General features: G+C 40.8%; 1 long non-coding RNA gene across 1 annotated transcript; it reads left to right on the top strand.

The window, feature by feature from the left end:
- The first annotated feature begins 1194 nt into the window (after positions 1-1194).
- LOC131984316 (uncharacterized) lies at positions 1195-1477 on the top strand. The gene is made up of 2 exons (XR_009395564.1): positions 1195-1225; positions 1309-1477. It is a non-coding gene; the product is annotated as an uncharacterized LOC131984316 (long non-coding RNA).
- Positions 1478-11542: the final 10065 nt, after the last annotated feature.

Below are 11542 nucleotides of genomic sequence, written 5' to 3'. Positions count from 1 at the left end.
CACGACCGCATGGCATTTTGTATCTAGGGGTTTGTAATGAGGACTAACTTCACGTCTGGATGATTCATCTCATCTGACGTAGTGCCGGGCAGTGGAATACTTTCTCTTGATTCGTTCTTTTGAAGTCCTTTCCAGGAAATGATTCATGGTGAGCTTTTAGTGATGTTAGTGGCACGACTCTAGGGACGGCAATGTTGGTCCCTGCAAGCATTTTCATTTTTTTGTGGACACCAAAAATGCAGTTAAACTGTTAAATTGCAATACATTGTATCACAATACTCACCATATTCCAAAAGTATCAGGATATAATCGTATCGTGGGGCCTCAATGTTCATAGTCCCAAGAGGATGAGTCTTTAAGGTGAGACATAAGAGACACAGAAAAACATGCTTTTTCACTGGTAAATTTTGAGGTTCTGGGCTTTTTATTCTCCCAAAAACCTTTCTCTTTTTTCAGACCAGTGTAAAGAAAACATCCAGGACTAACTTCACGTCTGGATGATTCATCTCATCTGACGTAGTGCCGGGCAGTGGAATACTTTCTCTTGAATCGTTCTTTTGAAGTCCTTTCCAGGAAATGATTCATGGTGAGCTTTTAGTGATGTTAGTGGCAAGACTCTAGGGACGGTAATGTTGGTCCCTGCAAGCATTTTCACCAACACTGAGGCATCTCAGCAACTGTTAGATGTTCATCAGAGGTGGGGGGAAAAATTGATACAGCATAGTATTGCGATATTTTGCGTGGCAATATTATATCGATTCATGGCCGTGTGAGAATGACCACAATTACGGCTGGATAGTACAGCAAAGAATGATCCAAGGCAGGTTTGCGGTGGGTCACAGAGACAATTCTTTATTGAACCATGACAGCATAGAGTCCTCAGTACAAAAGCCCCCCCGGTTGTTAAAATGGCTCCTATTTATAGGGTGTCCCAGCTAATGACTGAGGGAGATTCCATCTACCGGGATCCACTGCCTAACAACATGCTGAACCCACCATTTTATTAATACATTCACCCAAACCTCATCAATACTCTATATACACCCCATTTACATCTGCTTAACAAAGAAAATACACACATCCAAATCATCTGCTAAAATACAACACAGACATCACTATGATCTATCACCCACACCAATTTACACTTGGTTGCCCCCGGAACTACAAAAGTGGTGTCCGTTGCCTGGGGAAGCCTTTTGCCTGCACACCTTACAGACAAAGACTGGTGAGTACTCAATACACTTGGCTTATTCAATGCATTCATACATTTTAATTAGGCCCATTTAACCCCATGTCCCTCTGCTCTAGGTGAAACTGCGTGGCCCACACAGCACCAGCAAACCAAGACCTGACAAAGGACAACAAGTATGGTTAAAAGATATTCAATAAATATGATAAATATATCTATACCAATGTGCAAAACACTGTTAAAATGTATTGTGCAAATCTCCAATAAAGTGCTGTTGCTCCTCTTAAAGTGTCTGTACAATTATTAAAGTGCATATGTAGTCACACTCAGTCTAAAGTGCGTGGTGCCAAGCCAGGTGACGATGTGCTCTTCGTCACAGGCCGCCAGGTATCGATATTTAGCGTTCCGATGGTCAGTATTTTCGCCATTTTTTTTCCAGAGGCCATAGCGGGCTGACTTTTAGGAATATACTGGAGATACTGGTATTATATGAAACTAGAACGATCTAAGGAATCTATACTCAGGATATTGCGTCGGGAAGTTGTCGAAATAACGCTGCGAAGTTACAAGGGTTTTAGCTACATGCTATAGACACTGGAACCCAGGTATGACTCCATCGCAGCGTTATTATACGGATACAGCCGTATGGAAGCCATACAAAGCAGTGAAGCTTAAAGTTGAGAAAAGTTTGAGAAAATGCTGCAATTGTTTTCGTCCATATGTGTTTGATATCAGTGAAGTTCTGAATACTTCTGTGGGATTGACTTTCATTGTGGAAAAATAAAAAGACTGAAGTGAGATGAACAGACTGAGAATTTTCTCTTATTTGACAAAACAATTCTTGATTGAAATTAATTTTGTGGACACCAAAAATGCAGTAAAACTGTTAAATTGCAATATATTGTATCACAATACTCACCATATTCCAAAAGTATCAGGATATAATCGTATCGTGGGGCCTCAATGTTCATAGTCCCAAGAGGATGAGTCTTTAAGGTGAGACATAAGAGACACAGAAAAACATGCTTTTTCACTGGTAAATTTTGAGGTTCTGGGCTTTTTATTCTCCCAAAAACCTTTCTCTTTTTTCAGACCAGTGTAAAGAAAACATCCAAAACAAACATTTGGGTGTATATTTTACTTTTATTTTTTTCACTAAAGCCAGCGTTGTATTGCAGCAGTGTATTACCTCAAACAAAACCTCGTTTACCTCTTTATTCTTGCCGCTATGAATTAGACTAAATATTTTGTCTTTAAAAAGTAATTTCCATTAAGAATATATAAAATCTTTAAAGGCCGTTTTTAATCAAAATTAATTCTCAACTTCAGCTCCACTTCTTCCTAACTATATTCTGAAAGTTTTTACGGTAAAGTTTGTCTATATATTATTCATACCCTGTTTATAGAACATTTTGTTGCGTAAAACGATGATGATGATGATGAAATTTGACTTTTAACGGCTTGTAGATTCTGATGAAATGATAAAAGGAGATATCCCAATATCCTGTAAAATACTTTGAATCTAATATATCTAGAAAATAAAATAATAACTTAATAACTGAAATTTGCTTCATCCAATGTCAGATTTATGTCCTGGAATATGCATATTAGTGCATAATTAATGAGTTCCCGCCTCATTTGCACATCTAAACATACAATTTCAGAAAAACTTCTAAAGCAAAAAATATTGTCCGACTGTTAATATCAAACTGGGGAAGTTTCATGGTGATATCTATAAGTAAAATAAGTAAAAAATGCACTGTCCTCTGCCCAGCGTAGCGAGCAAGCCGTATTCACGCGAGATCCCGCGATGATCTTAAGTAGTAGTTTGTACTCACCATCCACTCCCAAAACTCCTGCAAATAAATGCCAGGCTTTGTCCTGTCGTCCATTGTCCTTATAAAAAGGATGTGTTACTGGGGATTCACACCGGGCGCGTTACAGCAGCAGCACGTCAGCTTAGCGAGCCGGCCGTATACACGCGAGATAACGAGATCACGCGATAATCCTGACCATACGGGAGACCGCAAGCTCCCGTGATAAACTCTAAACTCTGTTTATACAGTCTATGGATAAACTGTGTGTATAAAATAAACAACAACAACAACAACAACTTACTTTGCTTCTCTGAGGTGAAAGATCTGTTGATCTGACCATCTATCCTTATAAAAACAATATGTTATGTCATAAATGATTGTATGATGTTCCACTTCAACAATCAGTCTCTTGTCGTCCGTGTCGCCGATCCTCTGAGACCCTTTGATTGATTGATTGATTGATTGATTGACTGATTGATTGATTGCTGATCTGGTGCCTCGGTCATAACATAATGTTGATGTGAAGTAGTTTTAGGCTGCATGAACTGCGTATTGTGTTTTATTTTGAAAGGGGCGGAAGTGTTTTACGCTGATTCTGAGTCGGACTTCCTGTCTGGTGATCTGCTCTGTTGAGATTCACGCGATTTGCCAGCGTCTCGCGGAGAAATAGAAGTCCTACCTAATGCTCAGGTGACGCTGCAGTCGTAACGTCCCTGGTGGAAATTAGGCTTAAGAGTTTCTTAGGAAAGTATCGGAACAATTATTGGATAGATTGCAATAAGATACATATAATCAAAGTGTCCACAGGATTGAGTCCCATCACGTTGTAGCCTGGCTAACACCAGACCGAATCTCATTGGAGATTAGGTCTGGAATCCAGCCGTTCATTTCTCCGTAGAGGAGGTGTGGTTTACGATCCTCCAGAGCCGTTTATTGGACGCTTAGAATGTCTATCAAAGCGTCTGTAGGTAGCTCTTAGCCAATCAGATCAGTTATACCAGATGACGTAGTAGAGCAACAGAGATGGATGTTTGTTGTGTGTGTGTCTGTGAGAGAGTGTTGCTGCTGCTTTGCTTCTCCAGTTCTCGCTTTCTGCAAGATTATTTATTTTCACGGTTTATTCCCCCTCATGTCATTCAGCCACACATCCACTGATTTTATGGGCAATAAACAAGCTGCTGCAGGCCTGTCGGCGGCTCCGCTGTCCGCGGTAGCGGGGCTATTAGCCGCTAGCGACGCTAATAGCTATTAGCCGCGAGCGGCGCAAATAGCCGCTAGCGACGCTAATAGACCCGCTACCATAACGCCGGTGATCTCAGCGGAGCCGCCGAGAGACCTTTCGCCTTTCAACTTTCGCTCTAAACTATTTAAAACACCATCTGCAGCTAAAGAGAGTTTCGCGTCTGCAGCAGCCATGTTGGATCCGGAAAGCTTCCAAGTGCCGAGTAGTACGCGTCATCGTCTTGCCGTCCCTCCCCGCTCTGTGATTGGATCCCTAAAACAGGGCTAAGAAACTCCCGTGGTTGCCAGACCGTCTGGAGGTTCGAAATTAAATTCGAGCGCGTAAGGCAGTCTGGGTATACCCAGGCTAATCACGTTGATGAATAATGTATATTTTGGTAAACCATAAAAACAGGTTTTTATGTCTCAGTAGTGGAGCAATAAAAGCATGTAGGCTATATTTGATCCTTACTCAAATCGTGTTTGTTTTTAAGTTACCTTGAAGGCTGAGCTGACTGCTTAGACATGTGCCAAAGCATTAGATCGAACACATGCAGGATTTATGTGTTCTTAAGTCTGAAAACAAGATTACCACTTTCTGTCTGCCTTCTTCCTCCATCAAAAGCACTAAAATTTAGTGCTTACAAACTGACTTTTCCCAGATGTGCAAATATACTGTAAATATTTAAATGCATAGTTTAGTGCCGGGAAAAATAGTCAGTTGAAAGACAATCCATCGACAATTTTGATGATTAAATTAGAATAATTTCTGAGCTGAAACGATTACATTATTAGCTGATTAGGTGATTGCCAGAAAATTAATCTGCAACTGTTTATAATTAATTCATGTTAAGACATTTTACAAGCAAAATGTCCTCAGGACTTGCTTTGATGTTTGAGACATGCATGTATTTTGTGTGATAGTGAAATAAATACTGGACTAGAAAGCTGTGATGAAACTGGCCTTGTTTTCCCTTGCCCTGTGCTTAACTTCGAAACTAAGGTGTAGTCATGGACTCAGACCTGAACTTCAATAGCCACATTAAAACAGTTACGAAGTCAGCCTACTATCACCTAAAGAATATAACAAGGATTTAAGGACTTATGTCTCAGCAGGATTTGGAAAACTTGTCAATGTATGCAGGCTCAACTACTGTAACAGTATTTTAATAGGTCTCCCTAAAAAAGTTGTTCAGACAGCTGCAGCTCCAGTCCTCACTAAGACCAAAAAAGTAGATCATATTACTCCAGTTCTGAGGTCCTTACACTGGCTTCCTGTCTGTCAGGGAATTTATTTGAAAAAACTATTGTTGGTCTGCAAAGCACTGAATGGTTTAGGGCTAAAATACATTTCTGATCTTCTGCTGAACTACGAACCACCCAGAACCCTCAGATCATCATGGTCTGCTCCGTGTTCCCAGAGAACTAAACATGGAGAGGCAGCGTTCAGTTTTTATGTTCCACATATCTGAAACAAACTCCCAGAAAACTCTTTTAAATCAAGACTAAAGACTTTTCTGTTTGCCACTGCCTTTCAGTAAACAACAATTGCTAATAGTGCACAGTAACTTCATTTTTTAAAATAATGTTATTCATTCATTATCCTTAACCGCAATCAGGTCGCTGGAGCCTATCCCAGCTGACATTTGGCGAGAGGCGGGATTCACCTGGACAGGTCACCAGACGATCACAGGGCTGACACATAGAGACAGACAATCACACTCTCATTCACACCTACGGGCAATTTAGAGTCACCAATTAAACCTAAGTGCATGTTTTTGGACTGTGGGAGGAAGCCAAAGAACCCAGTGAGAACCCACGCTGACACGGAAGAGGGAGGCGATCAGCTTATATTGTATCTGCTTGTTTTCAATTTTGAAATTTTATATCTGAATGTCATTTTATATATACGTCTCTTTCCAATGCTTTTAATGTTTTATGTAAAGCACTTTGAAAAACCTTGTTATTGAAAGGTGCTATACAAATAAACTAGCCTGCCTTATATGGACTTCTTCAGTCCAGTGGTGCAGCTGTACTCCAGGCTGCCGCAGAGTGCTTCAACCTGGATAACCTGAAAAGGAAGGTGATGTAAAGGGAAAAAATATCTATTAAATATGTGTAGGCACCTGATATGATATGGCTTAATATGCTTTCATTTCATGGCTTAGAATATATTTATGAAGTGAAGGAGAAACGCTGGCTGTTGCAAGCTACGGTCATTTCCAAACTGCAGCAGAACTTGAGCGCTGTCCTGCCAGCTTTGGCCGAGGAGTCCTAGACATGCCCAAACGCTGCGGGCTGTTCAGCTTTCTGGCCACTTACTGGACCACTTACTGTAATAATTTGTTTTTGCTATGGTTAAATGATGGATCTATATCTACATCAGGCCATCATCTGGATAACGAGCAGGCTCTGGCGTCAGTGTTGGCTAAAGGATGTCTGAGCAAGCTGACCATCTCAGTTTCCACTGTAAACTGGGAAAGGGATTTATATACAATGAACAGGTTAGGATATTTGAGGAAGTAATAGTTATTTGGTAGTATTCATTATCCCCATGGGCAGACTGGTGTCCCCTCAAAAATGACAATATATGGCATTGTACAGGCAGAAAATACAACTTATATTTATGTTGTAGACTTTCCCGCACAACCATCTTGCTGATGTAGTAGTAATGATTGATGGTGATGCAGAGTTTAAATGCTGGGGTGCACAATCAGGTGGATGGGTCGATTCACCCAGGAGAAAACAAAAGTATTAAACATTTACATAAACATTTTTTACGTAACTTCTGTTTTTACGTAATTTCTGCACGTTTTGTAAATCACTAACCGACGGTACTAACTACGGTAGTCCCGTCACCCTTGTAACTACTTTACTTCTAGCATTTACATACATTTATTTACTGTAAAACCATATTTTATAACACCTAACCAGCTAATTTTTGCTCTAAACCGATGTCAGTGATTTTGGAGCCTAAATTTACTGAAACTGCAGCCTTCTAACAACCACAAACCATATGTGTATATATAATAACATTTATGCTAATGATAACAATGATGACACTCATATGGGTCATTTTGACAAACATTCATATGTCTTGTTTTGGGTGGTATTGACAAACAGTCTATTCTGTCTTTTAGGTTGGAGATCTTGTTGCCACTGGCCCCACATCCCACATTATTTTTGTATTTTAAGGGAACAACTGACTTGAAAAAACATTTCCAGGTAGAAAACCATATTGTGCACTTCAGCATAAATGGACCTGCAACAAAGTTTCCTTCTGAGAGAGACTCAGAGCCATTCTGTCAGAGCCCTCAAAGATCAAATGCTGTCAGGCAGGATGCCAACTGTACTACCAATAAGCTTAAGGCTTGAGGGTTTGAGGATGGCAGTAGGTTTGAGTAGGGAGCTAAAACAGTAGGAGACAGAGAATGGATTGGGGTTTGAGATGTTGGGGGGAAGGTTGGCTAGGATTGGGAGAGGGCAGGAAGTGGGAAGATGTATGTACCAGGCGGCAATCTCCGTGCCTGAGCATGGAAGCCACCAGGAAGTGCATAAAGCCTGCAATTCACCGAAAATTCCAGTAGGGGGTGCTAAGTTTGGCAGCAAAAGAAATCTGCCCATTAATTTCAGTGCTAAATTTGAAAACTTCTCACTTGATTTATTACCTCAGAAAAAATTTTCAGGGACAACATTATGGTCTCAATCGCTAGTAAAAAATCTTCCTCAAGACAATTTGATGTCAATAGTTCTAATAATGGCCCCATTTAGAAGAAAATAGAAGATAAAGAATCGTATGATTTGGGGCGGGGCTACCTTTGATTGACAGGTCACTGACAAGGCGAGCCGTCACCAGGAGAGAAGCAGAACAATGCGTATCCACGGCAACGTGTCAATAAAGTTATATATAACGTTATATAGATAGAAAAGAGGACGTTTAGCGGTTTGGTCTCATAACTTTGACCCTTTCACACTATATTTTCACTTAATGACAGTTTATTTGAACGTTTTGTTCATTAAATGTCTTGTTCAGTGTTTGGTTGAACTAACAGACACTCCAAGGAGTCGCTGCTCAGTTTTCTGAGGTAAGAAAGATACATTTAGTTTTTGTTTTTTTGCTAGCCAAAACTAACATCCCAGTTAATGCTAACATGAATTAGCAGCGGCTTCTCTCAGTCAGGTTGAGGTGTAGAGAGGCTGTAGTCAGTGATCAGATCCCTCGCGCTCCGCCACAGTCCAATTATGGTCTGCTCCGTGTATCGGAAACATGATGGCGACGAGTGTAACGCTGAACTCGAGGCTTCCAACGGGCCACAAACCAATGGGTGACGTCACGGTGACTCCGTCCATTATTTATATACAGTCTATGGTATGTACAGACCTGTGTTGTTGTATTGTTGTAAAGACTCTGCTTTTATTATGTTCTTTTCCTGAATCTGGACTCACCCCATGTGTCAGCTAAATTCCCCCTGCTTACCACTGTGCACAACTGTACTGTATGTACTCAGGCCTCAAGACACACAGAAACCTCCTGCATGACGGGCTTTGTGAGCTTCATCTTTGCTTCTACAACTCCCTTTGAGGGGAAACATTGACAGCTGGTCTGGCTCTGTCTGAAGTAGGGATGTACATTTTGATTAATTTTTATTTCAATAGCCCAAAACCATAACCATAACTGTCTGACGTGTGCTGGACAGAGAGGATCTGAGTCTTGCACATTAGACTGTAACCCAGTCAGCATTTATGAAGTTAGGTAATTGTGATGTACCTTTTGTTTGATCTGTCCAGCAGGCCGCAGTCAGAGGTAAATTGTTCATGCTGGATAGCTTGACCTTTAGCTCATTCCGTTCAATGTTTTTCAGTAGCTAACCATAGTACCAAACTAGTGTTAACTCTTTCTATCCGTGCTCCCTACCACACTGATTTGCAGCGTATCAGTCCACAATAATTCTGCAGTGTAGTTCTAATACTACTACACTGACAAAAAGCATCACACAATTTACATTTAACTTTGTCACCTTTCTGGAGGAAATGGTCCAACACTGAGCCTCATTTAAGGTACATTTTGCCAATTTTCAACTGGAACTGTGTCACTGTAGTGCGGGCCGTACACAAAGATGAACAACACTCTCCCTCCCAGCTCTGTTTATTTGCATGAGCTGCTCGCACTGAGCAGGATTAAAATCTGCTTTGTCGCCCTTTTAGCATAATGCATTTTTCCCCCCCTCAAGACTGCTAGCTGCTAACTAGCAAAGCCATTAGCAGTGTTTTGCTTTGTTTTTTTATTAATCCAACACAATAGTGCAATAACACTTTAAGTATAGTACTGTACAGCAGTTTATATACATTCAATTTGATACACAATGTACATTTCTTTTTTCGATTTTCTTTAAAATATTGGCTTGACTTAAACATAAGAATTAGTTTCACCAATATGCATGTAAAGCGATTATCATCCAAGAGCTGAGAAACACCTGCAGGTTGTCTCTGTGTATAGAGATTTATACTGCCTCATTTTGTAAAGAGACAAAAAAAAAAAAAAAAATCACTGAAAAAAATAGCGCCTGATCTTTCTTCCTGTCGTATTATTGTCTCTTTCAGTAATTGAGCCATTTCATCTATTTTAATTAAATTTCTTTTTATATTTAGCACATTTTTCTTGAACAGGAATCAGAGAAACTCTTTATGGGACAAAACACAATTTCACCAACCTGAGCTGTATTTAATCCACAAACTACTGTCTAAATCCAATGCATTGCTATGATTATAGCAATATTTTAAAGTAAACCCTCAGAAATCTTGAATGACATGACATTTCCAGAATGTCATTCAACGTAAATGTTTTAAACTTCAGTTATAACGCAGCTAATGAGAAATCACCTGTGGTAAAGGTCACCCGTGTTGGTAATATAGCTGAGATTTCGGTTTAAGGGTCACACGTGTTGCGAATCCCTGCTCATGGATTTTACACCAAATCCCTCAAAGTCTCAAATCCATTTGTAGAAACCTTTTCAAAAGTGTCTGGATGGTTTATATTATCAGATTTTTTCGTTTTGTCAGTACAATTAAACATGAATTGAGTTATTTGGATTAAAATCCATCTATCCATTAATTTTCTTACGCTTACCAGGGGCCGGCAGACTAATCAAGGTATTCCAGGAACCCAACAACATTTTCAAGGCCAGGCAGGATAGATAAACTCTCCAGCGTGTTCTCGGTCTTCCTCAGGCTTTTACCAGTTGGACATGCCCGGAACACTAACCGGAGATGCCTCGGAGGCATCCTGATCAGATGCCAGAACCAACTTAGTTGCTGTGGCAAGAGAACCAGCTCTACTCCGAGCTCCCTCCGGATGTTGGAGCTCCTCTCTACGGAGGAAACTCATTCCAGCCGGTTGTACCTGCAATCTCATTCTTTCGGCCACTACCCACGCCTCATGACCATAGGGGAGGGTTGGAACATAGATGGACTGGTTAATGAAGAACATTGTCTCTGGCTCAGCTTCTTCTACACCTCAAAGGTCTGGTACAATGCCTGCTTGACTGCTGATGCAGTACCCAACCATGTATCCATCTCACTCTTCGTTCTACCCTCACTCGTGAACAAGACCTTGAGATACCTTTGCCTTGGCCAGTAACTTGCTCCCTTACCAGAGGGAGCAGTACACCGTTTTCCAGCAGAGGACCATGACCTTGGACTTTTTGGTGCTGACTCATACCAGGCTGCTTCACCCTCGGTTTCAAATCGTTACAGTGACCCCGGGATCCCACTGGATGTGATATGACTCAGAAACAGGTCCGTCTGCAACGGCTGCGTATCTCCGGAGTCCCAAGACGCACGAGATCTTGCAAATTAATGCATAATCAAGTGATATAACCGGACTAGAGAATGTTTCATTTAATGTACAAGAACAGATCATGTGCTTTCAAACAAAATTTATTGGACCATATTAGTAACGTAACATCCACTCCCATTACCACTGCAATGGTTTTCCGAGCCACTTCCTTTTTATGGTTGTCTTTATATAAAGGATGTGATGGGTCATAGAGAATTGTATAATTTTGGACCTCCAGAATCAACATCTCCTCATCCAAGGTGTCAGTGGGGTGAAAAGACAAGTGAAAACCTCTAACCTGTTGACTTCAGGTCTGTCCCCGCCCGCCTTGACGCCTTCAAATTGTGAAATACAATCCGCCGTGAACCTGAGGTATTTTATTTTGAAAATATACTGGATGTTTTATGTTGTGTCTGTGCATGACTTCCTGCCCCGAACGATCTGCTCTGTGCTGAATTGATGTGCCGTCGTCCGTCAGAA

The sequence above is a fragment of the Centropristis striata genome, chromosome 14 (genome assembly GCF_030273125.1).
Source record: "Centropristis striata isolate RG_2023a ecotype Rhode Island chromosome 14, C.striata_1.0, whole genome shotgun sequence".
Classification (NCBI taxonomy): Eukaryota; Metazoa; Chordata; class Actinopteri; order Perciformes; family Serranidae; genus Centropristis; species Centropristis striata.
This window is presented reverse-complemented; position numbering and strand designations above follow the sequence as displayed.